The following is a 23,192-nucleotide window of genomic DNA, read 5'->3' as shown; positions in this document are numbered from 1 at the left end:
TAGTGAATAAGACATTGTAGGTAGGGTGGAGATTGACTGTGTAGCTCATATTCGATGCAGTACAAACGGGGTGGGGGAGTCAGTTATTCTCAATATTGGAATGAAATTAGAGAAACTTATAAAGGGTGCAATTGTTAGAATAAGCGGATGGCTCTTGGCTATTAACAAGACTCTGTCATGTTCCAACAGCTCTATATTGCTCAGCCATCATTGTATTACTGTGATGCTTTTTCCATTTAAAATTAGTATGGCATTGTTATAAAAAGTATTCCAGTAAGTAGCTGCTCACAGCACAACTTCTGATAGGGTTTGACACATCACAATATCCACAAAAGGAGAAATTTTCAAATGGCAAACATTTAATGGCAGATAAATGTCTGGTTTCTGTGAATTTCTCTCTCTGTAAAGATAATTTATTTGCTTCTCTGGGAATTCACTTGATAGACCCACTAAGTAAAATGTTTGGACAATTATAGGGTTTCTCCTTTTTAATTATTTTCACTATAGAAGGGGATTGTAGGCCAGGGAAATTCCAAGTAGAAGATTTTATTAGAAGATAGTAGTAAGACAGCTGCATCTTGTTGGTTCAGCAGAGACATTTTTTCCTCTTTTAAACCTCATCTGTTTCCTTCATGGATCCCTTCTTAAGCTACAAAAAAGCGACTTCTGTAACACATTTTTCTTCAAAATAAAAATTAACTTTTTCTATATGCTTAGCAGCTCTCAGGTATCTGTAAAGTGATTCATTTGCATTATAAATGGTTCCAAAATCTGCTGAGAATCAGAGTGCAAGTCTGGAATATTCTGGGAGGTATCTGGCAAGGTCCTGCATGTCCTCAATTCCCATTGAAAGATAATGGAAGGGGAGAGTACTCATGTTGATCCTGAGAAGTACAGAACAACTCCTATGTATGGATGGTCTCAGAACTTTTCTGTCAGCTCTACAGAAACTGGATTTGGAATAATGGAAACTAGTTAAAGTCATGCACTTTTATTTACACATCAGAAATGAACATGCGTGCCTGTGCAAAAGTGGTATTCTTTAATCATTCGAGTCACCAAAAAACCAACCAACCAGAAAAAAATCTCCTTTGTAACAGGATCAAGTGCCATATCTGTCCCTTTTCTCCATTGTATGCAGTGTTGTTGTAGCTGTGTCAGTGCCGGATATTAGAGAGACAAGGTGGATGAGGTAATATCTCTTCTTGGAGCAACTCCTGTTGGTGAGAGAGACAAGCTTTCAAGCTTACACAGAGCTCTTCCTCAGGTTGAGGAAATTTAAATGGCCTGTTAATACCCTTCTAGTCACAGGGAGGAAACGGGGGTGGGAGGGGAAGTAGTGGGTGAGGGGTTGTTAGTGGATTATAGATTGCCACTACCAGATGAACAGATGCAAAATCTGCAGCCCCATCTCCAGCGTTACAACGATCAACACCCCTCACAATACACCGTTCAAGATCCCGGGGTCCTACACATGCCTATCACAATATGTGGTTTACCTCATCCACTGTACTAAATGCTTCAATAGCAACTATGTGGGTGAAACCAGACAATCCCTACGCTCTGAAAGGAGCTCTGACACAAAACAGATAAAAGACAAAAACATCACATCACCTGTGGGTGAACACTCCTCGCACAGCAATCACTCTGTATCTGACCTATCAGTCCTCATCCTCGAAGGAAACCTGCACAACATTTTCAAAAAATGAGCTTGGGCGCATAAATTCATAACTTTGCTAGACACTAAAAATCATGGACTGAATAGAGACACTAGATTTATGGCTTATTACAACAGTCTGTAACCCACTAATAATGCCTCCCCCCAGGTGCTTTTTTTCCCCTACCTCCCCGCCCATGACTGGATGGGTGTTAACGGTCCATTTCACCGGCAATGGTCCCTTGAAATGTGTGTGAACTACTTAGGCTAAACAATCTGTTCCATCTCGTATTTAGCTGTGACACTGAGTTACGCCTTGTCTACACAAGCACTTATGCCAGCAAAACTTTTTTTGCTCAGGGGAGTGAAAAAACACCCCCCTGAGCAACGTAAGTTTTGCCGGTGTAAGTGCTCGTGTGGACAGCGCTATGTCAGCAGGAGACACTCTCCCATTGACATAGCTACCACCTCTTGTTTAGGTGGTTTTATTATCTTGGCAGGAGACACTCTCTCTCATCGACATAACACGGCTACACAAGCGCTCTTACAGAGGCACAGCCGCTGCAAATTTTAAGTGTAGACTAGCCCTGTTTCCCAGACCTGAAGAAGAGCTGTCTGTAAGCTTGAAAGCTTCTCTCTCTCATTAACAGAAGTTGGTCCATCCACCGTTCTTCATTATTATTCAAGCAAAAATCCTGGTGACTTAGTTAACACAGGCCATAGGACTTTCCTAATTAATTCCTGTTTGAACTAGAGCACGTCTTTTAGAGAAACATCTAATGTAGATTAAAAAACTTCCAGTGGGGAGAATCCACTACCACTTTTGGTAAACTGTCCCAATAGTTAATTACCCTCAACTGGTAATTCTTCTTAGAATATCTGGTGTTAACAGAAGTAAAAACAGCAGAACCTGCTGGATCCCATATGGTAACGCTGACCCTGACTCAGCTCGTGTTGCTTTATTTAGATTTATGTTTTTGCTAATGCAGCTGTCACCTCTAAATATCACTAATTAAAAGGGTAGGATTATATTTTATTTCATTTTAAATTAAACTTTTCCAACAAGCTCATTGTAGCAATAAAATTGTCCTTTGTTAGCACTTCTCATGCTCTCATACAAACAAATGTCTGTTTGCCAGACATTGAATGTCCGTGGCTTTCAACTTGTGGCCCACAGACCCCTGGGGGTTGGCAGACTATATCTAAGAGGTCCGCTAAAGATGACTATGAAAATAAAGTTTCAGATCCCAGAAAAGGCATTCTGTTTTTCTGATCAATCAAAAGTATGTGAATACCCCCACCTACAGGTCAAAACCCATAAGTGGTGGTGGTGTCACCATAGAAGCCCACAGTTTAGTACCCTTTCTCAGGCTGCATCAAATGCTGTGTGGTGTACGTGCAACATTTACAGTTGAATTCTGTTCAGTCAGTTTTCAGTCCAAGATTTCTATGGTAGGGGTCCACAGACCACAGGTTGAATTTCCAAAGGAGTCTGCATCTCGATTTCAAATGTTTTAGGGGTCTGCAAACAAAAAAGGGTTGAAAACCACTGCTGTACATTACCTTTCAAGCAGTGTACAAACACTTTTTTTTTTTAATTTCCCTTCTCATTTTTAGGCAAGAAATGGGTTGAGGCTGAAGAGGTTTATTATGGGTTTTATTTTACTTTCATGTTTGCTATTGGGTAGTTGTTTTAAACTGCCCTTTGTACGATCCAATAGAGTCATACAATGGCGTATCTGTTCATTTATGTAATGGGTGAAGAAAGACAGGGCAGGTAGGATATCTGTATAGTTAATAAACTAACATGAGTGTGTGAATAAATACATGAATGATCTCAGCACCAGATTCTGATACTCTTTCTCATGTTGAAAAGTTCCTTACTCCATTAAAAAGTCCCACTGAAATCATTCGGATGACTTGTGGAGTAAGATGCTATTCACCATGAGTTAAAGTATCAGTCAAGCTCATTAAATCATGCAAAGTCTTCATCACAAAATCTGTCTTCCTTAATGGTATGCTTTACTCTGATTAATTCATCAAAATTACGTTTAATATAACCACATGCCTCTTGTGGCTAAAATTTAAAAAAATCCTTTTCAAACATGTTTTAAAAAAAAAATCTAATATTTGTTTAGCTGATTTGAAACCGAGAACTGAATGATTACTAGTTATTTAACATTCACATTGTGAGAGCGCATAAAGGCCCTAGGAGCCCCAAGTCGGAGCCCCATTATCTTAAACACTGTACAGATATATAGTAAATACCTGTCCCTGACCCCAAAGCTCACATGCTAAAAGACAGGTGGATTAGACGGAAGAATGGGAGTGGGGATAGAAAGGAGGATTTGGTAATTTAGAAACAACATTAATAGTATATTTTAGCACAGGCTAGCTATAAGCCTGATCCAAACCCTATCAAAATGAATGAGTCTTTCCACTGACTTCAGTGGGTAGTGAATCAGGTCCTCTGTGTGAAGCAGTTTTAAAAAATAAGTCACTTATCTAGCTGTTATCAAATGTTAGTCTTCTATAGGTGTTATGGATATGAGTTTGAGGAGGGACTTGAAGGAGGATAGTCAGTGACTTATTTTTTAAAACTGCTTCACACAGAGGACCTGGATGTTTCCCCACACATAAGGGACAATGTGGGAGAAAGCATGAAGGTGCTTGTGGGAGAAGCAGACAATCGAGGGTGGTGTCACTGGGTCAACCTTGTGATAAGATACAAGATGGATAGGTCAGGCAGGACCCCACTGTGGAGCGATATGACTAACATTAATTTTGAATTTCTGGTTATGTTTCAACACACAGATAGTAGCTAGTAGTGAGGTTCTTCGTGTGCAAACAAATATTAGGCCCATTTTGTTGTGAAGTAAAAGTTCATTGCAATAGCAGTGCCATAGACAGATTTGATCACTTGCGTTCACACACACATTCTCCCCTGACTCTCCCGGATCAGATAGTTGCTGTGGGTGGCCCTCCACAGACCCCTATTCTGCTCAGTGGCTGCGGCTCTACTGCCACAATGTGTTCCTGCCATGGGGTAAGAGCCCTAGGTGACTAGCACAGTGGCAGATCTTCTGCCTTGATTCCTCCCTTCTCCCCGAGTCCTGAGTCATCCTCATCCACACCCTATATGCTGCCAAGAAGGGAGATCATGCTGAGCTGGCTGTAAAGGTTTTAGTAAAACCACTATGCCCCTCCTCTCCACAGTTAGTCCTCCCAGTACTGGGTGGCACTCCATGGCTGCAGACGTGTGGGCTGAACTGGCCCCAAACAGTAACTTTATGTGCAAATGAGCGTTTGCATGTCCAGGTGAGATTCTACTTATTAGAAGTTTGCCCGTGTGTCTCTTAAAAAAAAATCAGTAAAATTTGAATGTTAATTGAGCTATTAAGTTAACTACCAGAAGAACTTCAATATTGAATCTATTTACTGATTTTTCTGATGTTAAGCTGGGTGACTTATCTGACCTAGTAAGAATTAAAACAAAGCCACCCCACTTCCTGCATTCCAGCTCCCTATTTACATCTCCTCAATGAAAAGATCCAAGTTTGTTGTCTGTATTACAGTGCTGTGCAGCTATACTTGGAACAGCCACAAACTTCAAATCTTGAAACCTTCCGCTCCCAAAGTGCTGGGATCTATCACAGAGCTACACGAGGAGCTTAGCTAACTCAACTAGTAGAAGTAGTAATCTCTCTAGAGAACACTGGTATTCATGTACATAGGTCAGCTAATGACAAGCCAGTCGTTCAATCCCTTTGGCATTCAGGGGAAATAGTTAGGTACTGAAATCCCAGCAAGCTTCATAGACGATAATTTTTTGTGGCTACTAAACGCCCAAATTCACAAAGGGATCTGGGCATTGCAACATCTAATTTATAGATGCCTTAAAAATCCCTGGAATTCACAGATGCTGGGGTGGGCTCCTACACAATGAATGCAGGGGGGGGAGAGAGGCACCAGAGAAAGGGATGCACAAAAGCCAGCACACTAGTCTGTAAGCTACCTGAACTAGCCAATAGCAGATGCTCATAAGGCTCCTAAGCCTCTCTTCTCATGGAGCTAGACACCTAAGCGCAGGCTGCCATAGCTCAGTGGATAGGGGTGCACTCACTTGAGCAGTGGCAGACCCTTGTTTAAATCCCTTCTCGACAGGCAGAGGAAGGAAATGAAGCAGGGTCTCCCATTGCCCAGGTGGGTTAACAGTTATAAGAAAAGCCTCTTCTCCCCCCACTATCTGGTTGTTTTGTATGAAGTTAAGCATATTCAGAGTACAGCTATCAGATCAGGTGAGACAGGCAGGGTAACACCTGTTTTGAGGATCGCGCTAGGCCTTAGGGATGAGAGAGATCCCTGATGTCTGCCTGCGCAGCTGTGTGTGCCCAGAGGCAGAAATGTAAGCACCTTGGAGACTTTTAGAGCAAAAATGTAGGTGCCTGCAGCATTCGGCAGTGGAGGTTTTGTGCATTGAGTAGCACCTAAACCCCAGGTTTAGGCACCCAAGTCCTTTCATGGATCTGGATCTAGGACATGTATCTTGCTACTCTTTTATGTGGGTGTTACTAGAGCTGGTCAGGAAATTTTCAGTGTTCTTGTCAGGAAATGCTGATTTTTTTTTTTTTGTGGACATGTACCAATTTTGACTAAACTTTCACTGGGAAGGAAGGTTTCTCAGGTCAGGGATAGAATTTCTTGTCAAAGAGACATACATCCACCTACCCCAGAATAGCCAATAGATCAGTGGTCAGTGCCACTCATCTGGGATTGGGTGATTCAGACTGACGTCCCTGCTTTGCCTCCTCCCATAACCCATGTGAGTGTCCTAACCTCTGGGCTGTTAGCTATTCTAGGAGGTGTCTGTCTCTTGGGGGTTTTTTCACAAAAACATTCTAAAGGTCTCCGCTTTGTTTTAATCTCCTATACTTTTGTGAAGCAGAATTCTTGCTTTTTGGCCAGCCTATGAAAAACTCATTTTGAAATTATTGAAAATAGCTCTGGGGTGTTAATTTTCAGCAAAATTGATTTTTATTTTATCATACATTTGGATTTCCTTATGCCTTGTAGTGACTCCCCGGTTACACAAAAACATTGCAACAAGCATCACTGAAGCAAAATGCTAAGTATAAATTCAATAATAAATGCCCTCACTACTGAGGTTACTAAATGATGTTAAATAGGGATACACAGTACATCTAAAGAGATGTGTGCCAGTGAAGCTGCTTTTCAAGGTTTCCTCTGTGTGTGTGTGTGTGTGTGTGTGTGTGTTTGTTTTAAGAATGTGTTTGAAGCTTCAGTCTGCAACACCACAGTGAATAAGATAAGTAGTATTGATTTAAGCCAAATATCTGCAACAGGCGGTTTGAAAGGGATCTTCCCTAGGAAAATAAAGTTGTCTCTCATGCTGTTTTCTTATCAGTATGATACACGAGGGCTTCATGGAGCATTTTGAAACAAAGCAAAATCTGAATGAGGCGTTTTGTTTTCTCATGTTCTAAATTTATGGTTTATAATCCCTTAAAGCCATCGGTTACCAGCATGTCTTAATCACTGATTGATTTTTCCATCTCTGAACTCTAGGATTCAATCTATTAGACCATTCAGTCCATATCCCTGCAAATGTAGTCCTGGTCTTTCCAGGACTGAGTCAGAGCAGCAGGCACAAATGGGGGACTTGACTACATTCTGAAAGTTGGTATTTGAAGGGAAAAAAGCAAATGCCACCTTTGCTTGTAACACACAGGATATAAACCAGGTTGAAATCATGCCACCGGCCTTACTACCTTATTGTGAGCTCAATTAGCATAACTGTTGGCTTTACATTTGGGATGGAGAGAGCAGTCTGCATACACGGGCCAGGAACATATAATACTTCCATAATGCTGGGGAGAATTGAGCACCCTCAACAGTTGCCCCTTGTTACACATTTAGTTACATAGGCCAGAACCATTCTAAAGGAAATATTCCATATGCAGCCCCCTAGCACTGGGAATGGGAGCAGTACTAGGCAGCACTTTCAGCCCGTCCTTGCATTACGAGTTCAGGTAGCTGAATTATTGCAGCATCCTGATTGGATGTTGTGTGTGGACGGTCTTAATTCCATTAGCGGTCTCTTAACCCCCTGATGGATAGTGAATGCTGAGCCAGAGCTAATTACTGAGATGATTTGGTTCCTGTTTATGACCATCAAAAAGACATATGGCATGGCCGGGCCAGAATCATTCTAAAGAAATACTCCAAATGAGTCCTAGAAAACTGCCCTCGGTGTAGGGGTAGGAAGCTTTTTCATTTTGGTTTCTACAAAAGTTTTGATTAAGTCACTTTCATGCTTTCACAACACATTCATTTCACTTATTCATGTTTTCTTTAGGTGAATATTACTGAGATAGAATTACCACAATGTTGACATGTCTGCCATTCAGAAAAATTCACTGGGACAGCACTTCAGCAGAGGCTTAAGTCCTATGGAAAGCTATAGGACTTGAGCACATGCTAAAAGTTGAATGCTGTGCAGGATAGGGATGGATTTAAGAACATAATAAAACTTCTGTGAATTAGATCTATGGAGCGTATAGCGACGAATAGGCCTTCTGCATTCTGCTGAATTTCACCCCTTGATAATTGGAGAATACAAAAACAACCTGACTAAACTGAGCTGTAGTAAAAAATCTCAGCAAAGAGATTGTTTTTATAAGGTAGCCAGCTTGATCTCTTAACCAAAGGGATTTGGTTAAACTGAAAGATAAGCATTAAAAGGTTCAAATGATATGTGAACAGAACTTTCAAAGCTGTTGAGCTTCCCCAATCATTAGTTACAATACAATGGAGTTCTTGTGATCAAAAAATGTCTAGCTTATAGAGGATGTCTTTCTGCAGAGCATGGCTGAAAGCCCTTAGCTTAACACTAGAAAGGAAGTAGCAAAATGTCAGGACAAAGGGAACAAGATGTGAGTTGTTTGGACTGAAGAGAATCTCAAAGGAAGAGTTACAAATACCTATGGGTCGGTTTGTTAAAAAATAACACTGTCTCAATGACATAGTGGGTAGTTTTTATAATAAAACTGAACATAAAACAAGATTATGATAGCTAAATATAGGCAACAATTGACCAAGTCTGTATTCTGTAGAAAGTCACATCAAGAAAAACTGAAATTTAGGGTATTTGCACATGGGAATTATTTGTAGAGTGATGCAATATTTTTGTGCATGGTTACAAATATCACTCTGCTGTAATCATGAAAAGAAAGATGATTGAGACTAATATTGTGTGATCAATTAATTCTTTGTATACTGCAATGAGTCGGTAGTATATACGCAATGCCCTGTGATTGGGAAGAGATAGCAGTAGTCCCAAAGGCACAAGGTCCTTCAGCATTTCTTCAGAGGAGGAGAAGGAAGGGTATGAATTAACTTACATCTATGCAGGCAAGCAGAAAAACAAATAGTGTAATGTACTTCACATTGTACTCAGCTGTTCGTTAGCTTGCAGAAAGGAAAACGTACAGAACAAAGATGACTGAGGATTGAAAGACACATCCCACCCTTGCAAATGGCGACTGCTTTCTGAAAGAATAAAAAGGTCTTTTCACAGCAAGTCCAAAAAGAAGTAATTTTTAAATGTACAGCCTTTGACCATGTGTGTCTCTCTAAGATTTAATTGTAATGTTGCACTCGCCCTCCTTCCCCCCCCCCCCCCCTCCTATGGCAAAATGCAATAAGTATCTCTTTATTTGTAATGCCCCAGTTTTGATAAGGACACTGAACAACCATCAGTATTATGACTGAAATAGATATTGAAGTAACTTTCCTTCTGCTGCTCAGTTTGTGATGTCCAAATGAAGCTTTCTAGTTTACCACAGATTTGGAAGCCTATAGTCGTATTTATTTTGCTTCAAATGATGGTTTCTTCGTGATTCATTTCAAACTACAGAGAGTTCAGAAACTTGATTTAGTTAAAATTCCTGCATAACACAAGCTTTTACAAATATAGGCGTTTAAGCAAATTTGTGGCCTGATTTTTGATCTCCCACCTGTTGGTATAAATCAGGACTAAGTCTGTTGAAGTTAGTGGAGTTATACTGGTGTAAGTGAGCTCAGGATCAAGTCTAAGAATCTGACTGGTAATTACTTTTAAGGCTTTGACATATACATACGGTGACTGTGTGTGTTTGTTCATATTAAAAAGGAAACGATAGTTCAGACTGTCAGCCCAGTATGTGTATTTAATAGTATGTCCCACCATTAATAGTCTCATTGAAGTCACCAGGACTACTTATGGTATAAGGTATTACTGCTGTGAAGTAATTATAAAAAATTCAGATTCTTCTGTTTCTTAAAAGAACTGCTGACGCTGCTGATTGCTTGCTTGAGCAGACTGGTTTCATTACTCTTATTAAATCTGTAAGAGCAGGATCCTATTTCACCTCCAAGTCAAGCAATAACCTACTCTTCTCTTATAAGGGTAACAGTCAGGGCCCAAGCATAATTTTTTCGGGCCCAGTACAAACTTGTAACACGGGCCACCTCCCACACACACAATGGGGATTGCAGCCTGGGCCAGGCCCCCCAGGGCCTCTGGGCCCCAGTAAAGTGTACCCTTTTACCCCTGGTAACAGTAGATCGTTTTTCATCTCTAGGTCACCTTTGACTTCCTATCTCTCTCCTGAGCTGTAATTTAAAGTGATCTTTTTATATCCTCTATAGTTCACAAATATTCTTGACAGTAATAGTTTTCTGGTAAACATCCATTTAGCGATCTCTTGGGACAGAATGAATACTTGTCCCGCACTTTACTCAGGAATTGAGGAAGGGTCAGCTTAAGCCACTTGTTAACTGGGCATTAAAAGGAACAGCCCCAAGCTTCTTGACAATGCAAGGGAGTTAAAGGTAATTGTGCAAAAAGCATACATTTACTTAAGTCAATAAAAGATATAGTACAAAAGGCAAAGGGAATGACAGGATACAGTCTGACCAGAGAAGTTGTATACAAATCAAAAGAGGTAGCATCATTACAAATAATTGTCCAAATGTCATTTAGATCACTATGCCAAGTTTTGAAACACCATTTCTTAAAAGTGAGTCTGAAAAGCATTAATTGAAAATAACATTATATGTAGTTAATTAAATAAGCCATTATTGCTTATTGCTCTCCGTTTCTGGAATTTGCACAATGTAAGAAACACTTAAAATGAAATTACTACTGCTTACCTGTCCATCCAAAGTGCTGTATTCTTCATGAACTCTCATAGAATTGAGGTCTATCTGAGAATGAAATTTTCTGGTTTGTCTCAGGAAAGTGCACCGAAATTAAAAGGAAAATCCACATCCTATGTGAAAGATGAGAGGAAAACCCTGTATAGTATTTCTAGTGACACACTGGTAGGTATGAATTGACCTCACTACACACTAAGTGGTGGGGGCCATTGTCTGGCATGTTGGAAAAGGTGTGTGCTTCGTAAGGGCAGAGAGTGACTTTTGACTGCAGTGGCAGACCAGGTCAGGGTGGGAAGAGAGGGGGGAACTATATAACTATAGTGCAGGGAAAAACCCTCTTTTACCTGGACCAGGCAAAACAGCTCCCACCCATGTAAGTGATGAAATATTGAGTTTTGTCAGGATCTGCCACGGGCCTTACATGAGTTGCTCCTTTCATGGGAGGCTGGGAAGGAATTTTTCCCTCACTGCCAGATTGGCCAAAGCAAAGTGGGGGGTTTTCTAGCCTTCCTCACAGAGGGTTCGGGGAGGCTTACTTGGACGAACATGAAACAGAATTAAGCTATGATGTCTCAACTTATTATGTAAGCATGGGGCAGATGTCCAGTGCAGGAACTCCATAGGAAAGGGATACAGTGATCAGATAAAATGAATTGGTAAAGGATTTAAAGGAGGTATTCTTTAAAGGAGTGGATATGGGGGGTTCTGAGTTCCTATGACTGGTACAGCAGGGATACAACTCCCCTCTTTTATAGCCAGCCCCCCGCCTCCCCCCACATTTGAAGGAGGGGATGGTGAGGTCCCAGCAGCAAGTTGGCTCAGGACAAGGATGGGTAAGGGGGAGGGCTGACAGAAGCCCCCCAGCTATATATTGAAATGATTATGGAATTACCTGCACTGTACACTATTTTTTTTATCTGCTGGGTCCCCCCCAGACATTCAAGAATAAAGTTGCAGCCTAATTAACCCAAATCCAGTGTCTCCTGTCCTCCTTCCAGCATAGCTGGACAATGAAAGTCATGGCAAAGGAGAGAGGGAATTCCATATACTGCCATTCATGTTGACACATGTCTATGGTTTTATTACCAAGTAATTTGAAGATTTATTGTTCTTAGGTTGGAAGCTATCTGAGATAGTGTCTTCAAGGTTGTTTGTATAGTGCCTATCAAAATGGGGTCTCAGGCCTGTCTGGGACTTTTGAGTACTCCTATATTATTATTTGGCGTATGCAGTCTGGTCAAGCTAAGACATAGCATTCTTATCAATGAGGTTCAAAGCATGAAGACCTCCAGGAAGTACAGTCATTTTACAGTCCTCAACAGCGTGTCATGGTTTGTGGCTGCCCACATCGACTGACTGTTTCTAAAACACCACTGAAGTTCCGGTGCAGCACAAATTGCATGTCTGATATGAAACTGGTTCAGAAGGCTCGATTGCCTTTGCAGTAAATCAAACCCTGGTTGACAGTGAGTGAGGTCTAAGATGAGATTATTATTTGTCACTTTCTCTGCAGACCATGAAGCTATATGTATGTACTACTATGAGACTGATATTGTTTTATACATCAAAATCTATATTTTTTGCCCCAGAATGCATGCAAAATGTTTGTGTGGCGATCTTTTGGCCTTCTTTATCACAATAAGCATTAAAGTGCATAGTACTGAAATAGAAGAGTTGTCTTCAGAATGTTCCACACACAACAAGCTTATAGTCTGCTTCTGGCATATGTAACAATGGCCCTGATTGAAGTCAATGGAAGTACTCACATGCTTAAAGTTAAGCAAGCATTTAAGTGTCTTCCTGAAAATCAGGGTCCAAATTAACTATACATTGAGGATGCTAAGGAAGAGGGATAAGAATTGTTAGGATGATGATGGTAATATTGATGAGTATATTTGGGAGATGAAAGCTTTCTTGATCAGTAGAACAATCATAATAATTAATACAATAGGATCTATCAAAGACAAGTGCTTCACAAAGGAGGTCAGTATCATTACCCCAATTTTAAATATGGGGAAACTGAGGTACAGGAAGGGAAGTAACCTGCTCACGGTTACTCAGCAAAGCAGGGCCAAGCCAGAAGTTGAATCCAGGTCTGCTAAGGCAAAAGTTCAGTGCCCTATCCACTAGGAACCACTGTCTTCCCTTTAGGTCCTTCAAACCTTGCAGGTGTTCAACATTTTTAAAACAACTTTGCCCTTTTGCATTTAAAACAATTGGATCTAACACACATTCCCACAACAAGAAATGCATTGAAATACATGATTGAACTATGTTTTCTTTACACCATGTTGTTTTTCAAATCTCAACATCTCAGGCCCAAATTAGTAAAAATGTTGGTATATTAAAATATGAGACAGTCACCAAAACGAAACCATTCTTGTCAGTCTTTAAATTGCTTGTTTATATTTTATATAAACATGTCTACAGGTGTGTGTGTGTGTGTGTGTGTGTGTAAAACTATTCTAGTCCCCATTAAAACTGCTTCTAGTAATCTCTATTTGAAATTTGCTGTGCGATTGCTCAGCTGCACACAGTATTGCTTAAGCTTCCTGACTGAATGCGTCCTAACCCTACAAAGTACTTTTCGAGATGGCTGCACAAATATGCCTTCAGCTACATGTTCACATGGGTAATTGACACACTTTCATTTCTCAGGGATATTCTTGTGAACAAAATTTGGCTTTGCATGAAAGTTCATAAAAAGTGCATAGAAAGATCTGTGAATGCTACTGAAGTGAATTTGGTATTTTTAAAAATCTGAACTGGCATGTTCACAGGACTGGCATTAGAAACCTGAACAAATTGAATATGATCTAATGTCTTTGAAAATCAGTAAGTATGGAAGCCCCAAATGCCATGTGTACAGTCACTCTGCAAAGCACAACAGCATTTTAAGAAGGGCATGGATGTCTTGCATGCTCTAGAGTCAACAGTAAGAGTGCTGTATCACAAAAAGGATTATGCCACAGAGGCCTTGCATGCATTAGCCAAAAATCTAAGCCATCTCATTTTGCTTAAGTAAGGAGAGCTGAGAAAGGAAATTGGAGCAATGCAATACCAGAAGAAACAACGATATGGGAGTACCTCCATGGTGGTAAACACACAGTTCATCTAAATCAGTACAAAAAGTGAATGCACAGCTGTCAAATCCTGTGGGTCTTGTGGTGTCAGCAAGAGCCAGAATTGACCAGATGTAATCAATCAATACTCATTTGATGCAACGCTAATAGGTTGTGGGAAAATGATGAAATATCTAACCACAGTAGAACATCAATTCATTAAAACATCTCAATTATCCTTTTCTTGCATATATGTCTAAAAATTATGCAGATACATGGTTCGTTATAAACAAGAAGCCTTTTTTATTGTTGTCTTGCCATAAAATATTTTAGTAAAGAATATGTATGCTTAATTCAGTTTCAACAGTTAACAATTTCTTTAATATTAGAAAATGTTTTTAGAGGCAGCAAATTACAAGAATTAAAATGGAAAAACAAATCCATTACCTCTGTAACATCTGGCTGAATATATTCAGGAGAGATCCTGTAATTACTGCAAAGACAAATACACTAGGAATATCTTGCAAATGTAGAGGAACATATTTAGCAAATGGTTTGTCTGCAGTGACAAACTATATTACTTGGAAATATTGGGTATTATTTTGGGATTATTTTCTCCCAAAATCTTCCGTTCTTATGTTTAAAAATTGTTATTCGAGTGGGGCGTGGGGGAACAATAGAAAGCTTTCAAATTTTCAGACATATATTGTCATTGCAGCTTTCAAGCAGATGGATCAAATCTTCAAAATCTGATTTATTTGCTGGCACACTTTTTTTTTTTTTTTTTTAAATGATCACTTGCATATGTAAATTTCCATGTGAAAAATCCACTGTGTGCATCAATCCACTCCAAATGTTTTTTTTTTTGCTGGCTATTTGCACATGTCAGTTATATAGCAGAAAACTGCATGCACAAATAATCACATGAGCACAACTGGAATTTAGGTTAGGTTCCCTCTACAAATCTGCTTCACACTGGGTCACATCTAAACCCTGTTCAAAATGTAAACTTAACTTATGAGACTCACCTGATTTTGGGGCTCCATTATAAATTCAAAGCAGAGGCCAGGTTGCCTAGAGTTTGCAAGCCTTATGAGTAATTCTGTGTCAAGTTTTGAACTATCCTTGGTTAATGCATGGCAAAATTCATAGTTTTGTGTGATTTTGATGTCTGAAGTTAATGAGTTTCTTTGACTTTTTGAGTTCTTTCAAACCTGAAACTCAGTGAACTTCAGGGAGCAAATATGTGCAAGTAACTGTGGATTGAAACCTTAATTTTTTTCACCATTTTCATCATAATGTTTCCAATCACATACAATCCTAGTGTAAAAGAGATTAAAACAATCATGATGAAGGACATTTAACCCCAGCGATGTTACTTTGTTGTTCATTAAACATTGTAAACCTTTTAAAAATTTGTGAACCTAATTTCTCCATACTCCCATAATTCCTATTAATATATTTAAATTGTATTAAACAAGAAAGCAGAAAAGGTGTAGGAGAGACATTGTACAATCATAATGCAAATTAAGACATATATGTGGAGGACAGGAGAGGAGAAACATACAACACAGTGGAGAGCTCTATGGGCGTGTAAACATTATGTTCTAATTCTATTATGGGATTTTTTCAAAAGCACCTGTCTGTTTCTTTATGCTCCTAAATACCTTTGAAAATCTGGCCATAGGGCCTGAAATCAGCAAAGAATTTAAACATGTTTGTAACTTTAAGCATGTGGTTGATTTCACTAAAGTCAATGGACAATTCAGATGCTTCATTTTATACATGCTTAATGTTACTTTACTGAACGAGATCCTAGGATTTGTGGTTGTTTTTGGTGCATATTTTGGGGTGTTTTTGTTTTTATACTGTCTAAGCTTTTCTTTTTAAAAAGTCCCGGATCTTTTAAAATCATGCAGTTGTGTCTGGAAGTATTTTCTTTTTCAATATGAAGCTAAGGAACATCATCCCAAGAAACGTTGTATGTATCTGTGATACTGGTAGATCAGGTGCCAGCTTTTGCCAAGGCTGAAGGCCTCAACTGAGCACTGACAAATTCATAGCTGGAAACCAGACCAGCTCAGCTGTATGTTAGTAGTGTTCAAGACCGGTGTTAGAAGTGTAAGGATGTGTTTGGTGTTTACACTATAAAATGTTTGTAAATTGCTGCATGCATTAATTTTGTAATGTCTGTATTCCCTGTGATGAGGTGATATGAATCTTTTGCTTTATAATTGTAAAAATGCCGGCTCTGAGTGTGTGATCTCAAACAGGAGGAGTGACTCCCTCCTTCCAAGGAGGACTATCAAGATTGAGGGCTTGTCTACACTTACCTCGGAGATTTGGTGGCAGTCGACTGGAGTTACACAAACTACGCAAAAAAACTTGCATTACTCCCGTTGACTTCTGTGCTTCTGTTCTGTGCTCCATCTTCAAGGTGCTGCGCTGACGGGAACCGCGTTCCTGTTGACACAGTGCTACGCCACTTGAGGAAGTGGTCTTAATATGTCGATTTCTGGATCAACTGAGTGGGTCTTCACTGACCGCTCAGTCGATCCAGATAAGTAAATCTGGCAGCGGCGAATTTGCCGCCGTCAGTGTAGACATAGCCTAAGTGGGTCACTGAGAAGCATCATGATACAAAGACTGCTAATTGCCCCTACACAGGCTACATCCAGAAGGGCACGTCCCATCAGTTTGAATTTTGGAAGAGGGAAATAAAGATAGCTGACATAAAGATTTTTCATATTTTTTGCTATTTGAACTCTCACAGGGCTGGAGCTAGAAACAAAAGTAGAGATCCTTATCCCTGAAAGACATTCAATGGACAGATTACTACGTCTCCATCACCTTTTGGAACCATAAACTAATTAATTTTGTACATATATGTTGCCTGCTTTAACCTGTAAATAACTCTCTCATTTCTGCTGTCTAGTTAATAAATCCCACCCTATCTATTCATCTACTCCCATTTAGGGTCTAATACTGCATTTGAATGATTTATTAATTAATTTTAACACAAAGTGATCTCCCTCCTTTTTAAAGGTCTTGGTGAAGTCACCCTAATTCTGTATAAAAGGTCCAATTTTAAAAATAAGTACTGTGAAGAGATGCCCTCACACTGGTATGGAGGAGACTAACAAGTTCCTCTGGGCCTGTTCCTCACTAATGAGACGCACCTGCAAGGCTTGTTCAGTCTGGAGGTGGGGGAGCTTAAAAAGGGGGAATCTACCTGAACAGGAAGAAGGTTGCACCACCCAGAGGCTGCTGGTAACAGAGGTAGATCAGCTGAGGAGGAGATAGCTATGAGAGACACCGCTCCAAAGCTTCCCTGACTGACAGCAAAGCAATACGCTCCAGGAACAGGGATAGAAAGTAAACCCACCGTCTGTAGCCAACGGTCCATGTACAAATATGCATATGCGCTCTACATTTGCATGCATAATTCCTTAGAGGTTGTAGTATGTATTCTTCCCTAATTTTTAAAAAATATTCTGCTGTTACAGAATGGCTTTGGTGCTTCAACCCGAACATAGTTGGTATTTCAGAAGTACATTAATGATTCTATGCACATGCAATTTGAAAAGTTCTTTGGGATCATTAAGGGTGATAAGGACTAAAAATGTAAATAATAAGAATATTTTGTTATGAAAATGTAACTGGGTAACTAACCTACAACTTGCCAGGTTCCGGAGAGAAACCAAACAAAGCTGGGAGTGAAATGTTTGGAAGTGATACAGCAAAATTAACGTACCATCTGATACGCAACATCTACAGCCTTTGCTGTTTTCTTTTATGCAGGTCAGAATTCAAAGGCCTACATGTGGAAAGAAAAAGAGAAAGAGTGTGTTTTTGTAGATTGAGACAAGACAAATGAAAGCAGAAAGCACAAACAGCTCCTTTTAAAGAATTGTTTGATGTCTACTAATTATAAGTCAGGGTTTTCTGATTATAATTCTCTGCTCTCCTTTGAATACGTTATATCTGACATTTGAACAGCATGGGACAAATCCTGAGGTCCTGATTTGGTGTTTACTCTGCCCTTACTCAAGCAAAATCCCATTGATGTGAAGATTTGGCCCATTGTTTATATTGTATATTGGGTGCAGATTTATTTCAGTGCTCAGAGTAGTACCACAAATGCTCGATTCTGAAGAATGTGCATAGAATAACAGGCTGCAGAGTTTTCTGTTTTATTTTTATTATGAGATGGTCACTACTGCCCTATTTTTTTCTGCGTTGGATTTCTTCAGTTAACTTGAATACCATTTTTGGAGAGTGACCCACTTAGCTGGCTTGCTAGTGAAGCAGAAGTTGAAAATTGCACCTACTTTTGTGATCTGATTTGGCCCTTAGTTCTTGCTTTGCTATAATAGACATGAATCAGTCGTGCAGTAGCTGTATCAGAAAACTGACATGTTGTATCTGTGAAATTCTTCTAGGTAGATGTACAGAGCTAGAGCTGTATCACTTAGCCTTAGGTACAGAGGAGGAGAACAAGGGAGAGAGATGGGAATTGAATATCAGCCAGCATGAAAACATAGGTTAAAACATAACATTCCCTCATTGGGGTCAGATACAGTTTCTATTGCTTGAGCAATAATACGGCACGAAATATTAGAAGAAATATGAATAATTATAAAAATATACATAGATATGAAGGGCCCAAACCCGAATACTTTACTAAGGGCTAGATTGTGCCTTTTAAACACAACCCTTAGCAAGAGGATGTGTAAATTGCCCCAGGAGTAGTCCTGGAAGAGGTACTGTGCCTTGAAGAAACCCCACTGGGGTGCAAATCCTGTAGTGCATTCCTCTTGGGCTGGGGGTAGAAATAACCTGCTAGAGCTCTTTACAGGATGCAGCATCCAACTAGCTCCACTGACAGGTGTGCAGGGGGAGCGGGTGGGAACCAGGGATCCACTTCCTTCCTGCCCACTGCATGGTGATGGGAGCTGTGGGAGGGAAGGGAGCTCTGCTCTTCCTTACTCAGTCAGGAGTCACGATATGCACAGGTCTAAGCTGGCCACACGTGGAGGTGGTGAACAGAGATTTAAGCTCAGCTCTACTCACTCACTCGGCACAGAAGGTGAAGGCACAATCTAGTTTAATTCCTTACTCAGGAAAATTCCCATCGCTTCAGTGGGCATCTTACTTCAGGATTGGCCCTTTAGGACCCAATCCTCCAAACACACATGGATGTTTGTATCTTTTGTAAGTAGTCCCATTAATATGAAATGTCCCATAATAGGACTGCTCATATGAATAAAGTTACACCTGTGCTTATGTGCTTGCAAGACTGGGGACTTACACATGCCAGGTGATGGATGGATGGATGGATAAATACAGTGCACTGTACAATCTAAAGCATCCTTTGATGAAATACCAAAACGTAATGGCCTTTATTCATGTCCTTGGGACACATCTTTTAAAGATGCTGAGTGACTTTATTGTGATTTATCCAAGTTCTGCTATATTAGAGCTCTTTTTATTGCTTCAAAAAATATGCAGTCTGAGAAAGTCCAATAAATTAATAGAAGCAGAAGCTACTCAAATTATCCAAACCTGGAAAGGTAACACAGAAAATAGAAAACAAATGAAAACATATGAAATGCTTTTATTTCATTTCAATCTACAGTGGGGACTGAAAGCCTCACAAGAAAACATGGATAGTGAAAAGAAGCCTGTTTCTCATTACCAAAGTTCTTGAAGTGTTCCAGGCAAATAGCTTAACAAAATTATATTTGGATATGAATGAGTTCATTTCACATAAACTTTAAGGTCTTAGGTAGGACCTATGAAATATTTGAATGCTCTTTACTGGGATAAGTCCATGTAGGAAGCCGCTGTGGCCTCCACCGGAGCAAGAGCCCAAGGAAGGGCGTGAGCGCCCTGATTGGACCACTTCACATCCTGCCACCGAGTCTGCCCGGCAACAAGGGACCCAGGCTGGGATAGGACCACTCAACCAGTCCAATCAGCGGCAGCGGGGCGGAGCCCCGACAGGAAGGGGAAGTATAAAGGCCAGGCCCCTGATCTCAGTAGGCCCCAGACTGCTGCCAGAGACAGACGTGCGGCCCTGCCCGCAGAGGCCTAGGCCAGAGCCGCCGACGGACCCCGGCCCCACCTGGGCCTGGGGACTGGATAGGGCCTTCACAGAGTTGGACCAGGCAACCTGGCCAGGATGACTGGGCCGAGTTACCCCGACCCCGAGCCTGGGCTTGTGCTCCAGAACCCCCGGACTGGGCTGAGACCCCGGACCAGCCCGAGTGGCCGGCACCCCCGGAGGCCGGGCCGGATCTGGAGGAGCTGCCGGCAGCCGAGCCCCTCCCAGAGTCGGGGCAGGACTTGGAGGAGCTGCCAGAGGCTGAGCCTCTCCCCGCCTACAACAACCTTGAGGAGCTGCCCCCTGAAGAGGTGCTCCCCGCCTTACCCCCGGTCGATGCGGAAGGACTGACGGCGCTACGCCCGGCGGACTACCCCGGCAGCCCAGAGGAGGCAGGTACTGGGGTCGGTGGGAAGGAAGCAGTCCAGGGACAGCCACGGCCTGTGGCTGAAGCCACAGTATAGTCGGTGTGTTGCGGCGGAAGCCCCGCCGACACAGTGGCAGCCGCTTCTGCCACTACAGGGGCCCTGGGCTGGGACGCAGTGGAAACGGGTGGGCCTGCGTCCCCCTCCCCTTCCCCTTTTCCCTAGCCACCCCAGGAGAATTGCTCTCCTGACCGCTCCAGAAGCCGTTGCCTCGCTCAATGCTCACCCTGCCTAAGGGTTGGAGCAACTAACTCCTTGCTCGCTCGCCCTGACTGAGGGCCTGAGCGATTGACTGCTGCTCACCCTGCCTAAGGGTGGATTACTAGGACTACTCACTCGCCAAGCGCGAGCTATTCCCTGTCTGTAGGAAGCCGCTGTGGCCTCCCACGGAGACAATGTGCTTACAGTCCAATAAACATTTTAGAGGCTTTCTGAACAATCTTACAGAATTGATATGATTATCGAATTCTATAGCATGTGTTTTTTAAATCTATAGAAAAGAAATCCTCTATTAAATTCTATAGGACTGATCCATAAAGGTGCTAGACAAATAAGCAGGACACCTGTTCTACAGCCAAAATGAGGCACATGGTGGACACATAGCAAGCCAAAACTTGGTGCCTTAAGCTTAGGTTCCTAAATCCTAAATTTCGACAATAAGTGGCTTCACTTTCAGAGATTCTGAGTATCCACAACTACCAATGAGAACAACAGATTCTCAGCACCTCTATCAAGTTCACAAACATTGGCTATAAACATTAAACCAGAGATTCACATTTTGGTCTATAGTATTTTTGACCAAAAATACGGGCCATGTCTTAAAGTCAAATTCAGACGTGAAGTATAATTTATGCTCATTTAAGCTCTCTTAAGGCTTGTCAACATGGGAACAGTTATAATAATAATTATTCCACTATAACTACTCTGGTCAATTTCCCTGTGAAAACAAGCCGTTAGTGTGCTACTTACACCCAATCTAGCTTCTTGGCTCGTTGAGGTACAAGTCACACCACCTCAAACTCCCGAGAACACTGAAAGAAAAAGTATGCTTGTTTTACTGTTTAGCCTCTCTGCCTGAATTAACCCTGTTTGTCTGTTCTATACCCATTGTGTTTCTTTTCATAAACCCAACATTTTAACTCTGGGGCAGCAACTCTTTTTGCTACATGTTTGTACATGCCTAGTAGAATGGGTCAATAGATGCTACCGCAATTAAAATTAATTGTAAGAAGCTCCAAAGGGTAAATGGGAAGAGAGGGTCTAAGTTATTGTAGATCAAACTTATCCACCACCTCTGAATTTTATCCTGTGATTTAGAGGAAATCTAGAAGGAGCCTAAGTTGCCATAACATGCCTATTGAAGGGAAAGTGTACAATACACTATGATTTCCTCTAGAGTGTCTTAGACAAGCTCAGACATATTGCTGAATAAGTCCCGTGAAAAGCAGGTAGTGCATATCTACATCCTGCCTACACACCCACAGTCAAAAAAAAAATCAGAGGGCAAAATATGGAATAAATCCTGTGTGGGGTGTTTTGTTTTGTTTTTTGCTTTAGTTTTTTCTGATCAAGTGCAGTCATCTGTCAGTATTTTGCGAGTGAAGCTTGTAGATCTTTGAAAGAGTTGAATTTGTTTCCAAGAGTGTTTTGCCTCTGGAAAGGAGATTCGGGTTCTAGAGATCTTATGTCAAAAGATTATACATCTTTTTTTATTTCCAATTTTTCTTTAAATATAGTATTTTCTAACATTAAAGTTTCCAGGAAGTGGAGGAGAGCTATTATTCATGGAATATGCAGACTCTGAAATGTCATCCTTCATTTGAATTTAATCTTTGACATTTCCCTTTTGAAATAGACTGCAGCTGGATATTACCACACATGTTGGCAGAGGTCTGAAATAATTAATATGTACCAGAGAAAATGCTAATAACAAAAAAAACAGATTGCAAATATAAAATTTGAAAGTGTCTTTGATGTGACTCTTGCTGATTTCACCTGCTTAGAGCAGGAGAAGTGGATCCACATTGATCCTGCTAAAGGAAAGAACTGTCATTTGATTTGTCTTAATGTGTTACTTCAAGTACCGTTGCAAAACCTTTGTGAAGTACTTTGAGATCTACAAATGCGAAATGTTATCTTTATTACTCCAACATTGATGCATATTAAACCAATGGATAAATTAAACTTATGCTTGATTAAGGGCCTAACAGTTCTCTCTGCCACATGGTTACAATTGTACAGTGGAGGAAGATGGTATCGAGCTTATCCCATGTTCCCTTCCCAACACACACATGTAGCAGCAGCACTCTAGAATACTTGGATTCCAGGAGAGGGACAATCTAGCATATTCACTGCTACTCAATGGCTTCAAGGGTCTGTGGCCTGTCAGTATGGGTGTAAGGTAACATGTTTGATCTACCTACAACTATAATGGCTACACTTACTAGAAGGGGGTGAACACTGTCCCTTTTCTAAGCAGCAGTAAGGTTCATGCCTGAGAGTATTCTCCTAGGCTGCCTTACGCTGGCAGGAAGAATACTGAATTCTTCAATAAGTCATCAGCTTTCACTTGTTCACCCCCATTTTGTAGCTCATACAAACAATGGCAGTGGTGTGCTTTGAGACTCTAATAGAAGAAAGAAGTTTCAATATTTGCAGTTGTCAGCTGTGTGGCTGTTCAAATAGATAACATGAACTTCAGGAGCATGCAACCTGTCTGGCTT

The 23,192-nt window shown here is 40.9% G+C and overlaps 1 long non-coding RNA gene across 2 annotated transcripts; it reads right to left on the bottom strand.

Moving 5' to 3' along the window:
• Nucleotides 1-994: 994 nt before the first annotated feature.
• LOC137166735 (uncharacterized) lies at nt 995-11,068 on the bottom strand. 2 transcript variants are annotated; one of them, XR_010923782.1, is made up of 4 exons: nt 10,871-11,068; nt 3,067-3,179; nt 1,615-1,685; nt 995-1,217 (listed from the first exon to the last, which is right to left on the bottom strand). It is a non-coding gene; the product is annotated as an uncharacterized lncRNA (long non-coding RNA). The 2 variants fall into 2 exon arrangements; XR_010923781.1 differs by lacking the exon at nt 10,871-11,068 and adding an exon at nt 9,167-9,228.
• Between the last annotated feature and the right edge of the window lie 12,124 nt (nt 11,069-23,192).

This window comes from Emydura macquarii, unplaced genomic scaffold, assembly GCF_026122565.2.
Source record: "Emydura macquarii macquarii isolate MOO-44397 ecotype Brisbane River unplaced genomic scaffold, CSIRO-AGI_Emac_v2 contig_2897, whole genome shotgun sequence".
Taxonomy (NCBI): domain Eukaryota; kingdom Metazoa; phylum Chordata; order Testudines; family Chelidae; genus Emydura; species Emydura macquarii.
This window is presented reverse-complemented; position numbering and strand designations above follow the sequence as displayed.